At 41.6% G+C, this 24,102-nt stretch overlaps 1 protein-coding gene across 2 annotated transcripts in view; it reads right to left on the bottom strand.

The window, feature by feature from the left end:
* The window catches only part of LOC124116997 (beta-1,3-galactosyltransferase 5-like), a 94,585-nt gene that overhangs the window by 26,705 nt on the left and 43,778 nt on the right, over window positions 1-24,102 (bottom strand). The window contains exon 1 of one of the 2 annotated variants that reach the window (XM_046478662.2): window positions 17,333-17,382. The exons of the other annotated variant lie outside the window; for it this stretch is intronic. The gene's annotated coding sequence lies outside the window, so the exon portion shown is untranslated. Of the gene's footprint in view, window positions 1-17,332; window positions 17,383-24,102 lie in introns of those variants that run through there. 2 annotated transcript variants of the gene reach the window in all.

The raw sequence follows: 24,102 nt of genomic DNA, 5'->3' as shown, positions 1-24,102 counted from the left end.
AGGATTTAGCAGATTTTCGACTCCTCGACACAAGCTTCTGGTCGACATATTGATTGTTTCATGAAGTCAAGGGTTTCGGCTATACCACTGTAAGTTGCTGGTGGATACATTAATTGTTTTAAAATCCGTACAAAGAGAGATTAGTTGCTTGGTCCAGCAATTTTACACACAAATCCATGTCTCAAAGATTACCCCAAAATCCAGTGAAGATCCAGGATAGAATAGGTCTTCAGCAACCCATGCTTGCTATAAAAGGCGACTCTGCTTGTCGTAAGAGGCGACTAACGGGATCGGATGGTCAGGCTCACTGACTTGGTTGATGCATGTCATCGTATCCCAACTGTGTGGATCGATGCTCATGATATCTATCACTGGATTGTCTGGTCCAGACTCGATTACTTACAGACCACCGCCATGTAGCTGGACTATTGCTGAGTGCGGCGTCACATAACAATAAACAAATAAACAAACAAACAATCATCATCAGTCATGTACTTTTCCACTTATGAATCATTTGAGATAATTACACTATTTTTTATTTTTGAATACGGATAACAGTTCGGTGGGAATTATGTTGGAGAAAAGACATTTTCAAGTTTGTGCTTCAAGATATACAATATTAATTCTTTTCTTTGAAAAGGCCATCTGTGCTAATGTTAATGCTAACAACTTATCTGTTCTAATTTTAAACACAACATTTACCTGCTTATCGGTGTTGATACCACAGAACCACACAGAAAGAGTCAAATTATCGTCAATTTACACCAGGTGAATTACAATATTTATGCGTTCCTCATATTACAAAGGTCATGCTCAAAGTTACAAGTCTGGAAGGATGGTCTGCATGCGGGTTTTGGATCGGTGATGACGTCGATACGAAGTTAACTGGTCATTTACTGGTCATTTCCATACGAATTTGTATGAGCAAGTCACTGTTTGTTTGTTTATTTGTTTGTTGTTTAACGCCGCACTCAGCAATACTCAAGCTGTATGACGGCGGTCTGTAAATAATCGAGTCTGGACCAGACAATCCAGTGATTGAAAACCGGAGCATCGATCCACGCAAATGGGATCGATGACATACATCAGCTAGCCTGACACCCGATCTTGTTAGTCGCCTTTTACGACAAGCATAGTCGCCTTATAAGGCAAGCATTGGTTGCTGAAGACCCATTCTACCCCGGATCTTCACGCAGAAAGATATCCCAGCATTCAGCATGAAATACACGCTGTTCGTGATTACCACGAGAATATGTACCAGTATATCAGAAATCCGGAATACCTCAGTGCACTTAAAGTAAACACAATTTATTTGTTTTAAACTTCTCGGAAAAGGTCAACAGAAGATTGAAGTGCTGTGTGCAATGGAATGGCAGTTTTTGACATCACCGCGTTTAAAATAGTTTCCCTTCAATAATTGCTTAATTCTTTCAGAATTTATCTTTCAGAATCAATTGCTTTCGAAGGACAGAAACGACTTGCTTCCTTGAAAAGCGCAACATTGATTGGCAAAAGAAACGTCTTGAGGCATGAAACTGAAAACTTAATTGAGCCGAATCCTACAACGTCGGTTTAAAAATCCATTAACGCGGGCAATTTAATACCAACAAAACTCCAAAGTAAAAATACCCCGCGTTAAACCGGATTTGAAAGCACCATTTTTCTGCGATGGGTTAAAGAGAACAAAGGAGATTGGCCCAGTCAAATACTATTACCGTCCATGCTGTCGTACTGCCTCTGCAGACCAGGATAAGTGATGAAACGGTAGTTGAGGAGAAAAAAACCAGCCCCAACCGGGAGGATGGGGGGGGGGGGGGCGGAGAGAGAGAGAGTGTGCTCTTGTAAGTACTACCATTTAAGCTTTCCAACTCGGGACGAGCAGTGGTGATTATGTCAAATCACTGTGGTTAAGTATACAAGGATCTGATTGGCTGTGAGGACTCAAAGTCGCTGTCTGCGATATCAAGTCGCTGCCGCAGTCGCCGCCGGCCATTTCGCGATCAGGTGGGTCATTAGCGATCAGCCTGTAAAATACTACAAGCTGCTTGGCTATGCTGACACACCGATATGATCCCGTCAGTAAATTGTAAAAAGTCACTTATTCTAGAGACAAACTGTTGTTTTGGATATCAAGTGATTGCTCTCTGAAAATAGCAAGAACTAGTTTTAATGCGACGATGAAAACAGGCTCGAAAGTTCAAACGCTCGCAAATGCTTGAGAGACTGAGCTATAAGTTCACTTCGATTCACATAAACTAATTTTACAGAAAATGGGTTTCTTATATCGACAGCTACTTAAAACCAGTAAATTGCTATTCTTACATATTTATGTTTGTTTGTTGTTTACCGGCACACTCAGAAACATTCCAGTTATAAGACGGCGGTCTGTAAATATTCGAGTCTGGACCAGACAATCAAGAGATTAATATCATGAGCATCGATTAAATGGGGTACGATCACATGCATCAACCAAGTCAGCGAGCCTGACCACCCGATCCCGTTAGTCGCCTCTTACGACAAGCATAGTCACCTCTTATGGCAAGCATGGGTTGCCGAAGACCTATTTTAACCCGGATCTTCACCGGTCATACATATTTATGGGGTTAACGGATGTTGTTGTGTAATTTACTATTACAGTCATATTCTATAATACAGACACATACATGTCAGCTCACACAATTTGGTGTTCATGCTTAAGCTCAGAAGGTCGGGTAAAGCATCCTTGTCATGACACTCCCAACAAGTCATGTTTTCTACAAAGGGTGAGTGAGTGAGTGAGTATGGTTTTACGCCGCTTTTAGCAATATTCCAGCAATATCACGGCGGGGGACACCAGAAATGGGCTTCACACATTGTACCCATGTCGGGATTCGAACCCGGGTCTTCGGCGTGACGAGCGAACGCTTTAACCGACCGCCCCTTTCTACAAAGGGATCTTGTAATGTACGACAGAGCTGTCACCTGTCGCACAACAAAATATTTCAAAATCTACTCTCATTAAACGATACTGGTCTCCTGCAATATAAAACACCAAGGCCAGAGGACAGCCAGTCTCGATTATCGACAGAAGTCCGCTGGGGGTAACAGCAAAAACTGAAAATTACATCAATGGATCACTGAAAGTTAGTGATGACATCTGATGTTCGCAAAAAAGGTACAAAAAAACTTGGAACGTCATTATTTACATCCAACTTTACCCGGCGCATTAAAAAAGTTCGACCCTACTCTATATTTCTGATTTAGAAACGCCCTAAGCTTATACATTTGGTTATAAAAAATGCAATGACAGACACTCTGAGCATTTATAGCAGGATTTAATTAACACTTGGAATGCGAGATGTCTACCAGGAAGTGTTAGCTCGTCAGGACAAGGAAAAAGTCGATACCACGGTTTCAGGATGAAAGGGAGCAATAAAACGTATTAATTTTCTGAAATTATGCAACGGGTAGGATGACCTGATTCGGAAGAATGAAATCCGACATTAACTATGCTCCGTCGTCTTGGCCACTGTGGTTTTCCATTTTCAACTGACATTAACCATTTTTAGCTTCACTTCTTCTGACAATATCTATTGTTTAAGCTGCAATTACTGACTGGAACTATTGCGAGTTTACACTTATCATTCTATTCCGACACCAAGCTATGTTTTTTTTTACATGAACGTAAATTTTTCCGACAATTGCCATTGTTTACCGACAGGAAGCTATTGTTTTATTGATACGAACGTTACTTTTTCCGACATTTACCATTGTTTTATTTACAAGAACCATTGTTTTATCGACATTATCCATAGCTGTATTGTCACGAACCATTGGTTTACTGACACTTATCATTCTATCGCTGATACAGTTATTCTTTCGTCGCTATTGTTCAACTAGCCATTGACTGCCAGCGCATTCCAGTTGAAGGGTGTCTGCCCGGGGAGCGGAAAGGGACGGGTTCGATCCCTGGCCGTGTCACACCAAAAGACGCGTTTACGAGTGTGTGCGTACGTGCGTGCGTGCGTGCATGCGTGCGTGTGTGTGCCTGTTCGTGTGCGTGTGCGTGTGAGAGAGAGAGACTGCTAATGTTAGTCCGGACTTAAGCCAGGATACCAGGGCCGCCTCCGTGGCCTAGTGGTAGAGCGCCCACCCGGAGAGAAGAAGGTCTGGGGTTCGATTCCCGGCCGCGTCATACCAAAACACGTTAAAAGATGGTACCTGTTGTTACCCTGCCTGGCGCTTGGCATTATGGGCATTAAACAAGGACTTGTCGGCTCCGTGTCAGTATATTGTATCTGAGTGGGGTATTCATGTTAAACTGCGACATGGTATCTCAGTGGGCTAGCACCATAAATCGGCATTAGTCCGGACTAGTACACACACACACACACACACACACACACACACACACACACACACACACACACACGTGCATGCACATCGCTATATAAGTGCAATAAACTTTAAAATGACGTTTAACTCCATTTCACCTCACCTTAACTTACCACTGTTGTAGGAGTATATCCACAGTGCCCCGTCATTTTAACACTATCAGTCAGAATATGTGCTTTACGTATTTCAGTGAAATGTTTCAGTCCGACAGTTTAAACCTCAAGGACAATCAGATTAATACTGAAGACCCGCCTTTAAAAGAAATTGATTATATTATCCTAGAATCGCCTATCACAGAGGAAGAAATAGAAAAGGCTCTTCATCATATACAAAAAATAGCAAATCTGCGGTTACAGATGAGACTTTGATTGAAATGTTAAAAAGTACATCAGACAGTTTTATACAAGTTTTTATTTCCCTTTTTAATAAGATCTACAACTCTGGTATATTTCCTTCAGTTTGGACCCAGTCTATTATCGTACCGCTACACAAGAAGGGAGATAAGAAGATTCCAGACAACTACAGTCGCATTTCATTATCAAGTGTTATAAACAAGATATATACGGGTGTTCTTACTGTCAGACTTTCCGCTTGGGCAGAACAAAAGGACAAAATACCAGAGTCGCAGGCAGGTTTCCGATCTGGGTATTCCACCACCGATCATATTTTTACTTTACACTCTATTATAAAAAAGTTTTTGATTAAAAAGAGAAAAAAATATATGTTTCATTTATAGACTTTAAGAAAGCCTTCGACTATGTCAAATGAAATAAACTATGGTACTGTTAGCAATGTAATGGCCTGGATGGAAAAATGTTATCAGCCCTAAAAGCCATTTACTCTCCTGTAAGGTCTTCTGTTAACTGACCGCCTCCGTGGTCTAGTGGTAGAGCGTCCGCCCGGAGAGCGGAAGGTCCGGGGTTCGATCCCCGGCCGCGTCATACCAAAAGACGTTAATAGATGGTACTTGCTGTTACTCTGTCTGACGCTCGGCATTAAGGGGCTAAAACAAGGACTGGTCGGCTCGGATTCAGTATACTGTCTGAGTGGGATATTCGTGTTAAACTGCGGCATGGTACCTCAGTGAGCTAGCACTATAAATCGGCATCAGTCCGGACTAGTACAAGCAGCCACACAAACACACACACGTACATGCACGTCGCTATGCAATTGCAATAATCTTTGACGCGACGTTAAACCCCATTTCACCTCACCTCTTCAATAAACGCCAAATGCCATTGTCTACGGCGAATGTTGTCGCTACCCGCTTAATGTCAATGCGCAGGTCCGTATTATAAAGTATTGGTTAAAATTAACCAGAATGCACGAAGGGCGTATCCCAAGAAAAGTATATAACATGTTGATGTATTTCGACAACATGGGTTATAAAACTTGGGTAGCATCTGTTCGTAACATTTTGGGTATGGTTTTGGTTTTGTATGGTTAAACCAGTCTGTTGGGGACAATATAGCTTTCATTGGGGTATTTAAAACGTGTCTTTTAGATGTCAACACTGGATGTCAACACTCAACAATAGTACCCGATATGTGATGTATAAAGAATATAAAAACACTGTTTGAACCTGACAGATATTTGAGTGTTTACAATATTTTACATGTACGCAGTGTTTTTACTAAATTAAGATGTAACGTTTTACCTTTACGACAGAACGAGGGAAGATGGCAATCGGTTGAATCATGTTCACGAATGTGTCCTGTTTGCAATATGTCTGTTGAAGATGAATATCATTTCGTATTGATCTGTAAACACTATATTGAACTACGAAAAGTTTATTTGCCAGAATTGTATTGGAAATGTCCAACTATTTATAAATTCAAAAGTTTATTGTGTACAACTCAGCAATAGTTATTAGAACGTCTACAATATTATGTATATTATGCATACATAAAGACATGACGTCGTAAAATCCATGTAATGTGTTTCACATTGTACTATTGGCATTGCATTTCTTGTCTATGGGCCAAAGGCCTACACACAAATAAACTAATTTTGACTGATTTTTTACCATTGTTGTACTGACGCTAACGACTGTTTGCCAACACGAATAATTATTTTGACGTCAAAAACCATTACCAGAATACAGAGCAGCTTTCCAATTTCCCAGAGGACATTTGACATTTTTTAATTTTCAGAGACGCATGCACCAGGTACCCTTTTCATGGCGAGCTCCCGGTGCGAATACCGCCCATAAATCGAATTATAATGAGGCTTCAGTGCAATGACTACTCCATGTTGGAAAATGGTAGTGGCATCACTCATGGCTCTACAGATATAGTTTTGTAAACATGGTCTTGTACAATATATAGTGATGGCATTTGAAGTCAATTGGACAGGGCCTAGTTCCATAAAACGCTCTTTGCGCTAAGACGGTCTTAGCTCTAATACTTTAGCACTGAAATACGACAGTCGCAACGCTGAGAGCGTTTTGCGGAACGGGAGTACCTGCGTCTGCAATAGTGTAAAATAGACCACAAAATCGTAGGGCCAATAAACCCAGATCTTTTGCGATAAAGGTACCTAATGGGGGCACGGGTGGCCCTGTCGTCTAAGGCGCCACGATTCGCTATACAGAGTTGCGTCCCTTGGGCACGCCAGAAACCTATGATTGTGGGTTTGAATCCCGGTTCGCCCCGATTATGTATCTAGGTTTGTCACTACCATACCCGTGCTCGTGGGTTTCACCGAAGTGGTAAACGTCTGAGACCTGCATCACTTCGGGCTTTCCTCCCACATTAAGCTGACACGCCGCGATATAACTGGAATACTGTTAAAAGCGGCGTTAAACCCAACTCACTCACTGTTTCCATAAGTATTTTTTTTCACATGCCGCCGAACATACAAGGGGAGACAACTCTATGACAGATTAATTCGTGTTTTCGGCCATAAGCTTGACTGCTATTCGTTATGTCCTGGACTGAATTATCAAACACGGCTCTTAGTCAATGTAAGACATCATTATCCTTGTAACAAAGTCTATGACGAGCTTTCAGGCCAGAAATATCTGATGTGATTCCGTTTCTACCATCGAGACATTCAATAGCCTTCATGGACTTTCCTCCAAGATTCTGAATCTTTCAAATGTCATAGATGGGATCTGAATCTGCGAGTAATGGCAGCTCATGAGAAGGCAATATGTCTGCAGGATCATGTTTACTAACCTCATCAAGGCGAGTCTGACCGCTACATAAATACCTCGAAACATTTTCTTGTTTAGTGTTTCCAGGAGTGAAGGGGCAGCCTTGAGGTTAAAGTGTTGGATCGTCATGACGAAGACCGCGTTCGATTCCCTACATGGGTACAATGCGTGAAGCCCTTTTCCGGTGTCCTCGTGATATTGGTACAATATTGTTAAAAGCGGCGTGGCACCATACTCACTCACTCACTCACTCACTCAGTCAAGTTCTGTGACACATGCTGCACGAGAAATAATGCCGATGTAATCTGAACGCTCATTGGTCAGAGCAGTCACTGGTATCCCTCTCCATGCCGTGGCTTGATTGGTTGGTTTAAAATAGCGACTACATCTCAAACCGGCCGTACGTATTTTTTAAAACTGAAGAGTAAAAGCCTTTTTTTAACCTTTGATATATAGACTTCTATACGTGCTGGGAAAATATCAATATTTTCAAATGCGAGAACACTTTAAAAAAACATTCTAACAAAGTTTTCATATTACATATATTAATATTCGTTTTTGCTGAAAGTTTAATTAAATGAAATGAAAAAAATAACAATAGCCAGATTTATTTTTCATGTTCGTGTTTCCCACGAAAGCTATAACTGTTAATATAACATTAAATATGATCCTTAATAACTGCAAGTATGACAATCTTAAATAATCCCTTTGTTTCAGCTCGCGCAAGCATCTCTTTTCCAGCGCTTCCAATGTGTTATTACTGTGTGTTAAATCACGTATCGATTTGAATGATCCGACTTTTTGTAGTATTAGCATGGACATAATCCTCTCTTCGTTCTCGTTTATCTTCGTTTAATCATATATATCAGTCGGCCCGTTGTCGATGCAACATTTAATCAATGGAAATAATTCAAGCTGTTGAGAAAATGTTCAAATGAAACAGTTTAGTAGAAATAATACGAATATACGCCATGAGATTATTCGTTTCAACTTTTATCATTAATCTTCCTTCTCTTTTAGAACTTATTGACCCAATCCTTTAAACTTCAAATACATCGACCTTGTTTATCCGGATTTCGTGAGCACGGAACCTGTCGGAGAGTCATACTACATCTTTTGGACTGCCTCGTTTATTCGGATGTAGGGATGGATAGTACTGTACGATGTAACCTTGTTACACTGAGACCGCAAAAATCGAGTTTATCATAGTTCGAGACGAACGGAGTGTCTTTTGTCGATACAAATTTTGCCGGGACGGATTAATGATGTCGATGTCTGCTTACGCTTCAGTGCAGAAGGTTGATCGTGTCTTAGTGACACCAGTTCACAGGGATTCTCAGGAAACAAATTTTAAAAGGTTTGGAGTAATTGCGACCGCATCCGTGGTCTAGTGAATAGAGCGTCTGCCCGGAGAGCGGAAGGTCGTTGGCACGATCCCCGGCCGCATCACACCATAAGACGTTAAAAGATGGCACCTTCCTGGAGCTCGGCTTTGAGGGGCTAAAACAAGGACTGGTCGGCTCGGAGTCAGTATACTGTGTCTGAGTGGGGTAAAAATCCCGGCATGGTATCTCAGTGAGCTAGCACTATAAATCGGCATTAGTCCGGACTAGTACAAGCAGACACACAAACACACAAACGTGCATGCACGTCGCTAACCTGCCACACCGGTGGCACCCATCACAAACACATGCAAGGGCAGTCAATTGTTAACCTGAGAAAACACGGGGAAACACAGGGAATTGCATCGGACATCACTGATTCGTAAAACATTCTGAGGCTTTACGAAGGCCTTACATGTTGTAACCCTAACGTTTGAGAAAAAGTCCCATGACATTCCTTGAAATCTTCGTCGAAAAGGCATGCCCGACATAAAGGGAAAGTTGAAGTCAGTCCTCTTGTCATAAAGTCAAAAAGGTATCAAATATGGAGTCAGTCCTCTTGTCATACAGTCAAAAAGGTATCAAATATGGAGTCAGTCCTCTTGTCATACAGTCAAAAAGGTATCAAATATGGAGTCAGTCCTCTTGTCATACAGTCAAAAGGGTATCAATTATGGAGTCAGTCCTCTTGTCATACAGTCAAAAAGGTATCAAATATGGAGTCAGTCCTCTTGTCATACAGTCAAAAAGGTATCAAATATGGAGTCAGTCGTCTTGTCATACAGTCAAAAAGGTATCAAATATGGAGTCAGTCCTCTTGTCATACAATCAGAAAGGTATCAAATATGGAGTCAGTCTTCTTGTCATACAGTCAAAAGGGTATCAAATATGGAGTCAGTCCTCTTGTCATACAGTCAAAAGGGTATCAATTATGGAGTCAGTCCTCTTGTCATACAGTCAAAAAGGTATCAAATATGGAGTCAGTCCTCTTGTCATACAATCAGAAAGGTATCAAATATGGAATCAGTCCTCTTGTCATAAAGTCAAAAGGGTATCAATTATGGAGTCAGTCCTCTTGTCATACAGTCAAAAAGGTATCAAATATGGAGTCAGTCCTCTTGTCATACAGTCAAAAAGGTATCAAATATGGAGTCAGTCGTCTTGTCATACAGTCAAAAAGGTATCAAATATGGAGTCAGTCCTCTTGTCATACAGTCAAAAAGGTATCAAATATGGAGTCAGTCGTCTTGTCATACAGTCAAAAAGGTATCAAATATGGAGTCAGTCCTTTTGTCATACAATCAGAAAGGTATCAAATATGGAGTCAGTCTTCTTGTCATACAGTCAAAAAGGTATCAAATATGGAGTCAGTCCTCTTGTCATACAGTCAAAAGGGTATCAATTATGGAGTCAGTCCTCTTGTCATACAGTCAAAAAGGTATCAAATATGGAGTCAGTCCTCTTGTCATACAATCAGAAAGGTATCAAATATGGAATCAGTCCTCTTGTCATACAGTCAAAAGGGTATCAAATATGGAGTCAGTCCTCTTGTCATACAGTCAAAAGGGTATCAAATATGGAGTCAGTCGTCTTGTCAAACAGTCAAAAAGGTTCACATATGTCTCCAATCTTGTATATACGTGTATGTATTCATATAAGGACAGGAACAGCATTTCTAAAGTCACATCAGCTCCAATGTTTGTACCGTATCCATAACTACAGGATAGGGGATGTAGCCTAGAGGTTAAAGTGTTCGCCACGCCGAAGACCCGGGTTCAATTCACCACATATGTGAAGTGAGTTGAGCCCACTTCTGGTGTCCCCCGCCCTGATATTGCTGGAATATTGCTAAAAGCGGCGTAAAAGCATAATCACTCACTCCCAATAACTAAGTTGCGTCCCCGGACGCTACCTTCTGAATCCAAGTAATTAAGTAAACTATGTAAATACTTCATGCTGTCCAGAATACAGCTTCTATGATATCAAAGTGAAATCTGCATTCATGATACATTAACATACAGTAAACTACGGTTATGACGAACTCAAAGGGACCACTAATTTTAGTTCGTTATAACCGTAGTTCGTTATAAGCATATATACAGCAGAACTACAGCAAATAGTCGGGACCAAAAAACTAAGTTCGTTATATCCGTCAGTTCGTTATAAGCGTGTTCGTTATAACCGTAGTTTACTGTATATGCTTCACTGCTCGCAACGTAATAAGTTAAAAGGTTAAATACAAAGGTGCGTAGCCATCTAATGCAAAACTAACTATCAAATCAACAACCACTGTGTTTTATTATTCTGAAAACAGACCGAACTTCAAATGAGTGACTGGTTGCTGTTCTGTTTGTACCTCTTTGGTTCTCTACATGTTCTCAAATCAGCTCATCTTCTACATCTTCAGACACCGATCATACCAGTACATGAAAGGTAAGGTGAACAATCCAGTATTTACTGGAAGAATCTCAGTATAACGAGGTTACATAGTACAGTGCACAGTGCTAATACATCCCTACGTCCGAACAAACGAAGCAGTCCAGAAGATGTAGTATGACTCCGACAGGTTTCCGTTGAAATCCGGATAAACAAGGTTGATGTATTTGAAATTTAAAGTATTTGGTCAATAAATTCTAAAAGAGAAGTAAGATTAATGATAAAAGTGGAAACGAAAAGTTTCAGGTTAGAAGCAATATCCGTATTGCCTCTACGAAACTGCTTCATTTGAACTTCTGTTCAGCAGCTTGAATTATTTCGATTTCGGCGAAGAAACTCAATGTTGCCTGAAATGAAATAGCTGGATTATTAAATTATTGCAACAATTCCCTAGCTGGTCCGAAGATTAAAGTCACTCAGTCGTGAAAATAATGTATGCATTACCCTGACAAATACCTTTTTTAAGCTATCGAATATTGTGTGCTGTCACTGTACACGTAGTCATGTCGTCCAAAACAAGGTATTGACTCACACACATCACTCTTGTTTGTTTGTTTGTTGCTTAACGCGACACTCAACAATATTCCAACTACATGACGACTGTCGGTAAATAACGAGTCTCGGCCAGACAATCCAGTGATTGACATCATGGGGGTGGGGGAGGCGATCGGGTAGCCTAGTGGTTTCAATTCCGGACATGGGTACAATGTGTGAAGCCCATTTCTGGTGTCCCCCGCCGTGATATTGCTGGAAGGCGGCGTAAAACCATACTCACTCACTCACTGTTCCAATAATCAGATTTTCATTACAGTCTCTCTTGGCTTGAAGGAGTTATGAATTTTGAGTTAGAATTAGCCTGTAAATATTGATCGTTGCTCATTATATCAATCACTGTTTTGTTTGGTCCAGATCCGATTATTTACAGACCGCTATTATACTGCTGAGTGTGACGTTAAACAACCAAACAACGACAACAAACCATGCAATTGATCACCACCAACAATGCAAAATATTTTTATTTAAAATGAGTTGTCTTGAATGAGACGTCACCAAGAGACTTCGAATAAAAAAGATTGTTTGCACGATCTGCAATGCCTGTGCTTGACAACCATTTATTCATGTAACAGACTCCACAGGATTCCGTAAACTTACTTTCAAGTGTATTTAAAGGGGGGCGGGTCACAGGCAAGTGTGCACTCACAGCAAATATCATTCAAATCGTTCAAACACAGCTGTATTTGCCTGTTAACCCAGTCTATGGTACTTATGGTAATTGAAAAGACAGTATATGCATTTCTGTTTCTTTTTAAAACATATATTTAGAGCATGTGATATTTTATCTACTTTATCATAACATTCCTGATATGTTGTAAGTTCTTCAAACCCTGAAATGCTTGACAATTATTAGCAAGTTTACCGCAATTCTTGGACAGACCGGTTCGCCCCTATTATGTTTCTAGGTTTGTCAGCACCATACCCGTGCTCGTGGGTTTCACCGAAGTGGTAAACGTCTGAGACCTGCATCACTTGGGGCTTTCCTCCCACATTAAGCTGACACGCCGTGATATAACTGGAATACTGCTAAAAGCGGCGTTAAACCCAACTCACTCACTCTGGGAGAGACAGTGCCTATGTGCCGGTTCATCACAACGGTTTGCTCGGCGACAGCTGTTGTTTGTTTGTTGTTTAACGCCGCACTCAGCAATATTCAAGCTATGTGACGGCGGTCTGTAAACAAACGAGTCTGGACCAGACAATCCAGTGATTGACATCATGAGCATCGATCCTCGCAAACGTGATACGATGACATGAATCGACGAGCGAGCGAGCCTGACTACCCGATCCCGTTAGTCGCCTCTTACGACAAGCACAGTCGCCTTTTACGGCAAGCATGGGTTGCTGAAGACCTATTCTACCCCGGAACTTCACGGGTCCGGCGACAGCTGAGACCATGTGGCGTGAATAGGCCACTGCTCTCATTTAATTTAGAAAACCCGTGTTTATCAAATTCAGAATTTAAGTGATGTGATCGCACAGTAGTCAAAAACATGGTGTAAGATGAAAAACAGGGAATGAATTGAAACCAATATTGTTTATATTGTTTTAAACATGACTGAGTTGAATAAAAAAAATGGGAAAATTATTTTTTTGTAAATTTTTTGTTGTTGCCATTTTGATAAAGACATGACAATATTGTACCGCCGTGTCGATGCTTCGCATCAAAGTTATCGTGTTTTGTTGTATAACGATGAACCGCGTGCGCTGTTCAGGGAGAGTAACAACATCTAGATGTCCGTAGTCCATCTAGTAGTGCGTAGATCGATGCTCATGATATCAATCACTGGATTGTGTGGTCACGACTCGATTACTAGTATTCATAGATCGCCGTCACATAGCAGAACTTTTACAGAAAATCGAGGATACACACACCCCCCCCCCCCCCCCGCCACACACACGTTTAAATGAAATATTGTTACAGTATCTTATAATCACTTACCTTAAATAAACTCTTCCAGTATACTATACTAAGTGTTATGGAAGGGGGCATATGACGTTAGGTACCAAATGTAACTCAATCCATCCGTTCGTCACAATTCGCCTAATTCCGCCCTGTTCCGTAACGTTCGGTTTCTCACGGGATGACACGAGTGGAAACGAATGCGAAACAGTAATTGTATTCGACAGCATGAGATGTGGTATGCAGCGTCACGAGTTGTACATAAATAAATATTCAAACTCACATGTAGATTCGTGTCACAGGTGCCTGTGTCAGAAATGCACATACAGGCTTGCTCAGCAAGGAGTTGGCGCACAGTGTCATTAGTTATGACACAAACTCGCCCTTAGCAATGAGATCAAATCGACGAAGTGTCCGTTCATCAAAGCGTTGTACCACTACTGTCGTAAATCTGTATTAAAGTATGGGAGTTACGACTCTCGTACGTCTGTGTTAGAGTATGGGAGTTACGACTCTCGTACGTCTGTGTTAGAGTATGGGAGTTAAGACCGCCGTAGCCACACCGTCGTACGTCTGTGCTAAAGTAGCCACGGAAGTTAAGACCGTCGTAGCCACGCTGTCGTATGTCTGTGCTAGAGTAGCCATGGAAGTTAAGACCGTCGTAGCCACGCTGTCGTAAGTCTGTGCTAGAGTAGGCATGAAAGTTAAGACCGTCGTAGCCACACTGTCCAATGTCTGTGCTAGAATAGGCATGGAAGTTAAGACCGCCGTAGCCACATTGTCGTGTGTCCGTGCTAGAGTAGCCATGAAAGTTAAGACCGTCGCAGCCACACTGTCACATGTCTGTGCTAGAGGCTAGATTAGGCACGGGAGCCACGACCGCCGTTTCCACACTGTCGTATGTCCGTGCTAGAGGCAAGAGTAGACATGGGAGTAACGACCGCTGTTTCCACACTGTCGAATGTCCGTGTTAGAGTAGGCATGGAAGTTACGACCGCTGTTTCCACACTGTCGCATGTCTGTGCTAGAGCAGGCGTGGAAGTTAAGACCGTCGTAGCCACACTGTCGCATGTCTGTGCTAGAGTAGGCATGGAAGTTACGACCGCTATTTCCACACTGTCGTATGTCTGTGCTAGAGGCTAGAGTAGGCATGGAAGTTACGACCGTCGTAGCCATACTGTCCTATGTCTGTGCTAGAGTAGGCATGGAAGATAAGTCCTTCATAGCCATACTGTCCTATGTCCGTGCTAGAGCAGGCGTGGAAGCTAAGACCATCGTAGCACTAAAGTTACTTTGTAAAACGGGTCCATGTGAGGATTCCCGGTACCCAGGCTTGTTGAAAGAGCCTTAGAAAGGAGATAGTATGTTACAATGCGTGACCTAGCTGGCATCGTACTCGATCATGAGGATCGTTGCTCATTCCAGTAACCAATGGGTTTTTTCAGATAATGACTTGATCATTGACAGTGAGCTGGGTTTTACGCCGCTCTTATCAATATTCCAGCAATATCACGGCGGTGGACACCAGTAATGGGCTTCACACACTGTACCCACTGTACCACTGTGGGGAATCGAACCCGGACTTCGGCATGTTGAGCGAACGCTTTAACCACTGGGCTACTCGCACCGACCTGGATTAACGACAGCATCTACACCCCTAAGTGTGTCAGCTAACTATATTTGTAAATCATCGAGTCCGGACTGGACAACCAGGGATTGATATCATGAACAACGTCCTTCGTCGTCGGTGTACGTTAACACAGTCACATCACGGAGGCTGACCACTAGCGTTTCAAGCGTAGGCTGCTCGGGATCATTGCTAACGCTGAATACCCTCTGGGGTCGTTGACAGAAAGTATGTATGACCGGGATGCTCTGGTTCTAGAACTATTAGAATATCCGCGGTTATTGTTTGTTTGTTGTTTAACGCCACACTCAGCAATATTCCAGCTATATGACGGCGGTCTGTGAATAATCGATTCTGGACAAGACAATCCAGTGATTGACATCATGAGCATCGATGTACGCAAATGGGATAAGATGACACGCATCAAGCAAGTTAGCGATCCCGTTGGTCGCCTCTTACGATAAGCGTTGGTTGCTGAAGACCCATTACCCGATCTTCACGAGTCATTTTACCATTCAGTGATAGTAGTAGTGATGTTTGCGACGTAAAACAACATTACCTTACATTTTAGTATACTCATTTATCAGGACAAATAGCAAATTCTGACGATTTAAAAAGAATTTCAAACCAAACTCCTCAGTGGTTTGTTTCAGAAAAAGGTCAATCCTTCAACAGTCACATGCACAAAAACATCTTTGGTCTCTTGAAGTTGTGGTTATGCGTTCTTGGACTAAAAGAAACCCATTTATAAAAGATAGGTTTTTCCTTCCGCATTCTATTAATCATACATTAAACCTCGAATGGAAATTCAACCATTACATGCGTTCATTGTAACAAGGAATAAGAAATTTGGAAAACAATGGAAGATCATTTTTTTTAAATGAGTAAACAAACATTTTTACAAGGCCTATCTTAAGCCCAACTGAAGCACAATACAGTTTACGAAACATGAAAATTTGGATTAATTACAAAATAAAAATGTCATGATTAAGCATATATGCACCGTTTCAAGTTAGATGTTTGTTGTTTAATATGTAAAAACATAATATGACGAACGTGAACAGCTACCACTCGCGCTAGATGTAAACAGCTGGACGTGTTCACTTATAAGCTGGGCACAGCTGTTGTCAGCGCTTCTGCCATCACATACATTCGGGTAAAGTGTGAAAACAAGAGAAATATTTAAATATCGTGTATTAGTTGACAAAAAGTATAGATTTTGTACATACACGAAGAAAAAAATCCATTTGTGAATACATGTTTTAACTCAACAGCTAATGTAAACACGTCGGTCACTGCGGCTAATAGAGGGAATTTTATTCATAACAGTATTGTATATTGAGCGCATTATTAATTGTGTGTTAGTTTGGTTCAAAGCTGTTTGAGCCATATCGAAAAAATATCACGGCAAGGGACATTAAGAAATTCAAATATTTACCCATGTGGGGAATCGAACCCAGGTTTCAAGTGACCAGCCAACGCTGTAACTACTCACCTACTCCGCAACTTAAATATTACAATTTGTCAATACAAGCAGCAAAGTCTAAACCACTCCATAATCGGCATCAAAGTCAGCATCAGCATCATGTTCATCATAGTAATATCATTACTATCAACATCATCATCATCATCATCATCATCATCACCATCATCATCATCATCCATGTAGTAAACCGCATGAAAAAGGTCTCCACAGAGGTCCTACTCTCCCCGCTATGACGGACACGCATTGTCATTACGTCAAATCAAAGATGAATATAATCATCACTCTCATCAATTATAATATAATACAAATATTATCACATGGGATGAGGCAGGAGTGAGGTACATCTGAATCCCTGGTGGACACGTGATGATATTTTAATTTGTTAACTCAAAGATGCGAAAGAAATGAATACCTTCATAACCGCAGTGATGGATGCACGCTTGTCCGCCTCCATCGCCCCTGTGAAACAGTAAGCAGAAGGTTTGTATACAGGAGCGGCTATACATACCCTTCCACAGCGCTGGTGGTGTTGCGCTCTGCGGAATACCACCCAAGCGTCCGCGTCCGACATTGTATGACAACGCGGCGAGACTCCTGATGTGTGTGGGTCTTGGTTCGGTTTTCTTCTGAACCTTTTTTCTTTGACGATGGATATATTTGACAAAGGAGTCAACTTTATCGGCTTGTGGTTGACACAACTATGTGGATATGCGAGTATAGATGTCATATTCAAATGCGATATTCAATCAACACCACTGCGGAAACGATATTCACACATTGTACACCAATATGTAATATGCATTATTATTATTGTTGTTGTTGTTGTTGTTGTTGTCGTCGTCGTCGTCGTCGTCGTTGTTGTTGTTATTATTATTATTATTATTATGATTTACAGATTATGAATGGGACATCTCCCAGGAAGCGCTGCCTAGTCAAACCCACCCAGAAGTTTTCGGAGAATGTGAAGACTCCCCGACAGTGCAGCCTTCTGCATTACCCAGATTGTCAGAAGGGCTGTATTCCTGGTAGCAAACCCGGGTAGATTGGGAGGTACCAAACCTAAGACACCGAGAACAATGGGGATTCGGACAACTTTGTATTTGGGATGCGAGCGTGACATTTCGAAAGTGAGGTCCGCATTTTTGCCATGTTTTTCCTGACACATTAGTGTCACAGGGGACAGGAAATTCAATGATATAAATTATTTCATTGGATTAATCAAAACGGACAAGATCAGGTTTGTTGGCCTGGATACGTCTGAGGCTGTATACGGGCCTATTCCAAAGAATTTTGTATTTATCATTTTCCATGACGCCCTCTACATATTCTGGGTCGTACCATGGATGGACCTCTGTGTCAAAGCCACAAGCATGGCGAAGACGGTAATAAAATGATCGAGCTACACCATCATGTCGTTTAAGATACTGTGTTTGTGCCAAAGCTGGGCATCCACTCACACTGTGTTGGACAGTCTCCTTAAATTCATTACATAATCTACATTATTTCATATTTACATTTTGATGCAAAATCACACATTGACCGTTTCGAGTGGGAAGTGACTGGTCCTGAGCAGCAAACAGAAAGCCTTCTGTTTCACTTTTCAAGCCAGACGACTTCATCCAAGCGAAGGACTCTGCAGGATTGCTGATCTTCTCAACACACTGCGCATAAATTCGATGCAGTGGTCGTTCAGATAGCCTTTCCTTGAAAAACTGAGTCTGGGGCGACTTGATATGGCACTTCGCTTGGTTGATATTCATTTCTGTACCGTCTAGCAGTACAGAACCATCAACAAAATCAACACCGACTTTGAGATTATGTCCCACATCCTTGGCTCGTTTTTAGAAAAAAAAATTAAAGATTAAAATAAAAAATGCAGCAAAGAGGGTTTGGGTGATCCTAGCACAGCCCGACTGGTTAGGCTTATCATCATCTCAGGGCTCTTGACCCCTCTACACGCAGCCCAGACAGCGAATGGGACTTCTCCCAGGAAGCGCTGCCTAGTCAAACCCATCCTGAACTTTTCGGAAAGTGTGAAGACTCCCCAACACTGCAGCCTTCTGCATTACCCAGATTGTCAGAGGGGCTGTATTCCTGGTAGCAAACCCGGGTACTCTTCCAATGTCAGTCAACAGATTGGGAGGTACCAAACCTAAGGCAACGAGAACAATGGGGAGTCGGACACCTTGGTACTTTGGATGCAAGCGTGACATTTCGAAGGCGAGGTCCGCATATTTGCCATGATTTTCCTCAATCTTGTCAATCACATTAGTGTCAAAAGGGGACAGAAAATTCAATGATATAAATGATATCATTGGATTTATCAAAAAGGACAAGATCAGGTTTGTTGGCCTGGATACGTCTGAGGCTGTATACTATACAGCACGCATCCAGATACTAATATCTGCTCAAATGCGGTAACTTTGTTCCCCGACCAGTGGATCCGTTTGCATTCCAGTTATCATTTTCAGCTCCCTGGGGGGTATACAACCCAAGCTGCCTACGGGCGCTAGAGGGTTTTTACATCCACCTCACACATCGGGTACCTATTCATATATCGGGTACCTCGGTGAACAGAGGCACATTGCAACTAAGTCACTTGCACAGGGTGACACCACAAGTTTTGACACTTGTGTTCGGGTGTATGTACATATTCCTATTTCCACCATCTGGTCATCTACCAGCGGACAAGTGGGTTCTTTTGAGTGCACATGGTGTATGTACTGTACACTAGGGGTAGCACAACACTGTAAAGACCTGTAAACATTGTTGGTTCCAAGGCTGAATGTAAATCAATATGAGTAGGGCAAAGGAGTATAAGACTTACAAGGAAAACTGGCAGTCCCGACATGCCTGATTCAAATCATTAAAGAATACTATTTGGGAGGTGGGTAGCCTTTGTGGTCAAAGCGTTCGATTATCACGCCGGAGCCCGGGTTCGATTAATCCATGGGTACAATGTAAGAAGCCCATTTCTGGTGTCCACCACCTGAGATTTTGCCAAATGCGGCGCAAAACCCTATTCACTCTCTATTAACGTAATCGAAATGAAATGATCTGATAAATATTAATTTTGCATCATCTTCATTTGCATATGTGAATATATCACTTTATGTCTGTATAAAACTATAATTGGAAAGCCGTCTTGCGCCGAGGCAGCCTACTGGCTAAAGCCCGTCAAGCCGCTGACCCGGCAACGATTCCCAATGTAAGCAAAATGGGGTCTCCCTGTTGCTCCACAATGGTGTCAAATCTCTCTTTTTGTCTCGAGCTCTATTAATGGAAGCGAACTCAATTCCCATCTTCACCAAATCATGTTACGCTTCCGCCTTTACATATATATCGTTTCAAAGTCCTTTTTGGCCCTTCGACATAACCGGACTGAATTTGATGATTGTTTAATGTTATAGATGCGGGAGGCGGAATTATCCGCCCGGTCACTGATCAGCGCTAGCCGTCATGGGGAAGCAAATATCCACTAAATGGCGAGAAGTGTTTACAAATGGCGGGAAGTTCATCTCTCTAGCTAAATAAAGGTCCGGTCGGTCACTGCGAGGCGCAACTAATTGCATTTAACCCTCATTCATTCATATCAGGTGAGAATTTCTCTATCGACACTATAACGATCGAGTACGTCAATTCAGGCTTATTGAACGAACGTGTAAAGGAAATTAACAGGTCGACATCCATTTAACCCGAACAGGGCCTCTTCCTGTCAAACCTAGCCGGGCCCACCTGCATAAAGTGTTCTTATTGTAAGTGAGTGAGTATGGTTTTACGCTGCTTTTAGCACCATACGAGCAATGTCGCGGCGGGAGACGCTAGAAATGGGTTTCACACATTGTGCCCATGTGGGGAATCGTGCTTTTACCATTAGGCTACCCCACCTTCCGATTAGTGTAGGTTTAAGTTGGGGTGTAAGACTTACAACATTCGTAGTATGTGTTAACGGCAGTTTTGAAGTAAAACATGTATATATTTGCGTTTATAGTAAAGGTAGAGAACCATTGTTTTTATATATTTATATATTTATACATTTATTTTTATATAGTTGTATTTTTTCCCTGAATAAGAATTTATTTTGACAATCAAATATAATATTGATAATTATAAATTTAAATTATAAATACATTGGCTAAGGCACTTCTGAGAAAATCGATTTGTGATTGTGCTAACGGCATCAAAGGACATGTGTATAATGATATTAATATATATTATGACTGTTTGATTTAGGTTTGATGGTTCGAATCCTAAAGAGGGTACAATTTGCAAAGCTTTATATTGTTTAAACTGAAAATATAATGTGAGTTAGTGAGTTGGGTCGAGGGCGCTTTGAACAGTATATAGTTATAACAGCTCAACCTGGGAGGAAAGCCTAAAGTGATTTGTTTGTTTGTTTGTTTGTTTGTTTGTGTGTTTGTTGTTTAACGCAAGTCCTAGACGTTTATTACTATGGCAAAACCAACCTGCCCGGTAATGGTGCTGATAGACCAATAGTCATAATCGGTGGGAATCTGGGATTCGAACCCACGAGAAGCGGAGCCTGGCACGGCCAGGGGAAAGCATTAGAGCTCTATAATTATGGACACCTTCCCAGCACTGAAATGTCGAAATGATAGATATAACTGTTACTACATAACGTCAGTGGTTCATTTGACGAGCCAAGATGTAAGTGATGTGATCTCTCCTTGTCACTTTTAAAACCAAAGATCTTGATATTCGAAGATGAAGCAGGAGTTTTATTGTGTTGAAGACCACTCCACCTGTCAGCAGAGATGGCGATCAAAGGTACGCTTGTGACATTGAGACCAGAGCGCCTCGAGACCTATCAGAATCTGGGGGTCGTTTTGTAGGCCATAACACACACTGGTTCACGAAAGCGTTACGGGATTAAACAGTGCGACATAACGTGTCCGAGGGATTTTGTCAGATTTAAAACCTCATTCTTATTCAAATTCCATTAAAACCCGAAGGGAAGTCATTTATTAAACATATAAACCGAACGAAAACTCTGAAACAACATAAAATATGATCCACACTTTTGTTTCAAACTCTTCCCGTGAACTTTAGGAAACAGGTGTACAATATAGCTTGCCAGAGGACATGTACTTGAAGACAAGAGATTCTTCAACGCACTGTGGTTTGTCAACGCCTCTGCAGTCGAGTTGTTCACTCACTAAGCTAAAGATACGAAGGTTTCAAGTTTGATCCACTGAAAAATGAAGAAGACATTTTTTTGTTGGATTTTACATTATTCCAGATATTTCCTTATTGTGTTCAAGTGCAAGATAAATCTCTGGAGAGGAACATTTACATGTTGTGGGCGGACGGACGAACGGGTGGGCGCTGGTCCGGAAAGGCCCATGGGCAGACAAGACGGACATAAAAAGACAGAATGAAAGTCAGAATGGCTGACAGATTCACTGATAGATGGGCAGACAGACTGAAGGATGAGCGGACGGACATCTCTCGATTCTCCATACATTTAAATGCCAGTTTTGTACGATGTAATGTTATTAAACTTGGTATGAAGACTTATGCATAACCACGGTAACGCCAGCTGAATCTCTACATTCCCAACATCCTGTAGCCATTTACGTCACAAGTCAACTCGACCCGGAGAGCAGAGGGTCTGTGGTTCGATGCCCGGCCGCGTCATACCCGAAGACGCCATACTTGTTGTTTCCCTGCCTGGCGCTCGGCATTAAGGGGACAAGGCTCAGCTCGGAGTCAGTATACTGTGCCTGAGTGGGGTATCCATGTTAAACTGTGGCATGGTATCTCAGTGGGCTAGCACTATAATCCCTACACCAGTCCGGACTAGTACAAGTAGCCACACGCACACACACAGCGTCGCTATATAAGTGTAATAATCTTGAACGCGACGCTAAACCCCATTTCACCTCACCTCAATAGTCAACTTTTGTTCAAAAGCGGTGTGAACTGTCAATTGTAATTGATGTGATATAAGTACACCATTGACTTGCCTGTGACTCGCATGCTGTATATGACAGTCACTGTGTTAAATGACGAAAACTTTCACTTTGGCAATTTACAAAACGCCAAACTATTTCAGTCATTTTATAATTATTTTTCCATTTATAATATTATGATAACGAATTCCAAACATTTTTATGCTCTACTTCCCCCAGTGACTGAAAATGATAAGTTAATGAATGTTATTTTAATCCCAGCATAATAAGTCTATTGTGATGTTTTTAATTCTCTTTGAATTTCTTAATAACCTTTAGTCAGTCTGGCATAAAATAATTGATTAAAATATTTTAGCGTTTTGTAAATTTCCTCAGTGAAAATTTCAGCCAAGTTTAATAAAAACAACAGTAAGGGCACCATAAATGAATGAATGAATGCATGCATGAATGAATGAAAGAATGAATGAATGAATATTGGATCGGAGGAGCGGAAACTGAACAGGAACCAACAACACTAAAGTGAGCGAGTGAGTGAGTGAGTTGGGTTTAACGCCGCTTTTAACAGTCTTCCAGTTATATCACGGTGTGTCAGCTTAATGTGTGTGTGTGTGTGGGGGGGGGGGGGGGGGGGGGAGCCCGAAGTGATGCAGGTCTCAGACGTTTACCACTTCGGTGAAACCCACGAGCACGGGTATGGTGCTGACAAACCTAGAAACATTATCGGGGTGAACCGGGATTCGAACCCACAATCATAGGTTTCTGGCGTACCCAAGGGACGCAACTCTGCACAGCGAATCGCGGCGCCTTAGACGACTGGGCCACCCGTGCTCCCTCAACAACTCTAGAATGATAATAACACCATATCATTATATAGCAGCTGAAGAGCACAGTTGAGCGTGTATGGACATAACTGGATTACTTAAAACCATGAATTGAAATGAATCAGGATACATATTTGTAAATGTTAAAAGGAAAGCAATCTTCTGAATAGAACGTCTTGTTCAAGAATAATAGTTTTCAGTAAAAAAAAGCTATCGTATGTATACCTCCACACTGCATCTTTATATAGATTCCTGTGCGTCACTGGGCGGTAGGCGATACTCGATTGATCAGGTGGCTTCTCAAAATAGCAATAGTTTGAATAATGACACGGTCTGGAGTGTTTTCATCCGTCCAACAATAAATATATTCTGGACTGCTTTGGATGAAGTCTTCAGCTAAATTACATACTTTAGCGATATATGGACAA

The sequence above is a fragment of the Haliotis rufescens genome, unplaced genomic scaffold (genome assembly GCF_023055435.1).
Source record: "Haliotis rufescens isolate VD_foot unplaced genomic scaffold, xgHalRufe1.0.p SCAF_23, whole genome shotgun sequence".
Lineage (NCBI taxonomy): Eukaryota > Metazoa > Mollusca > Gastropoda > Lepetellida > Haliotidae > Haliotis > Haliotis rufescens.
This window is presented reverse-complemented; position numbering and strand designations above follow the sequence as displayed.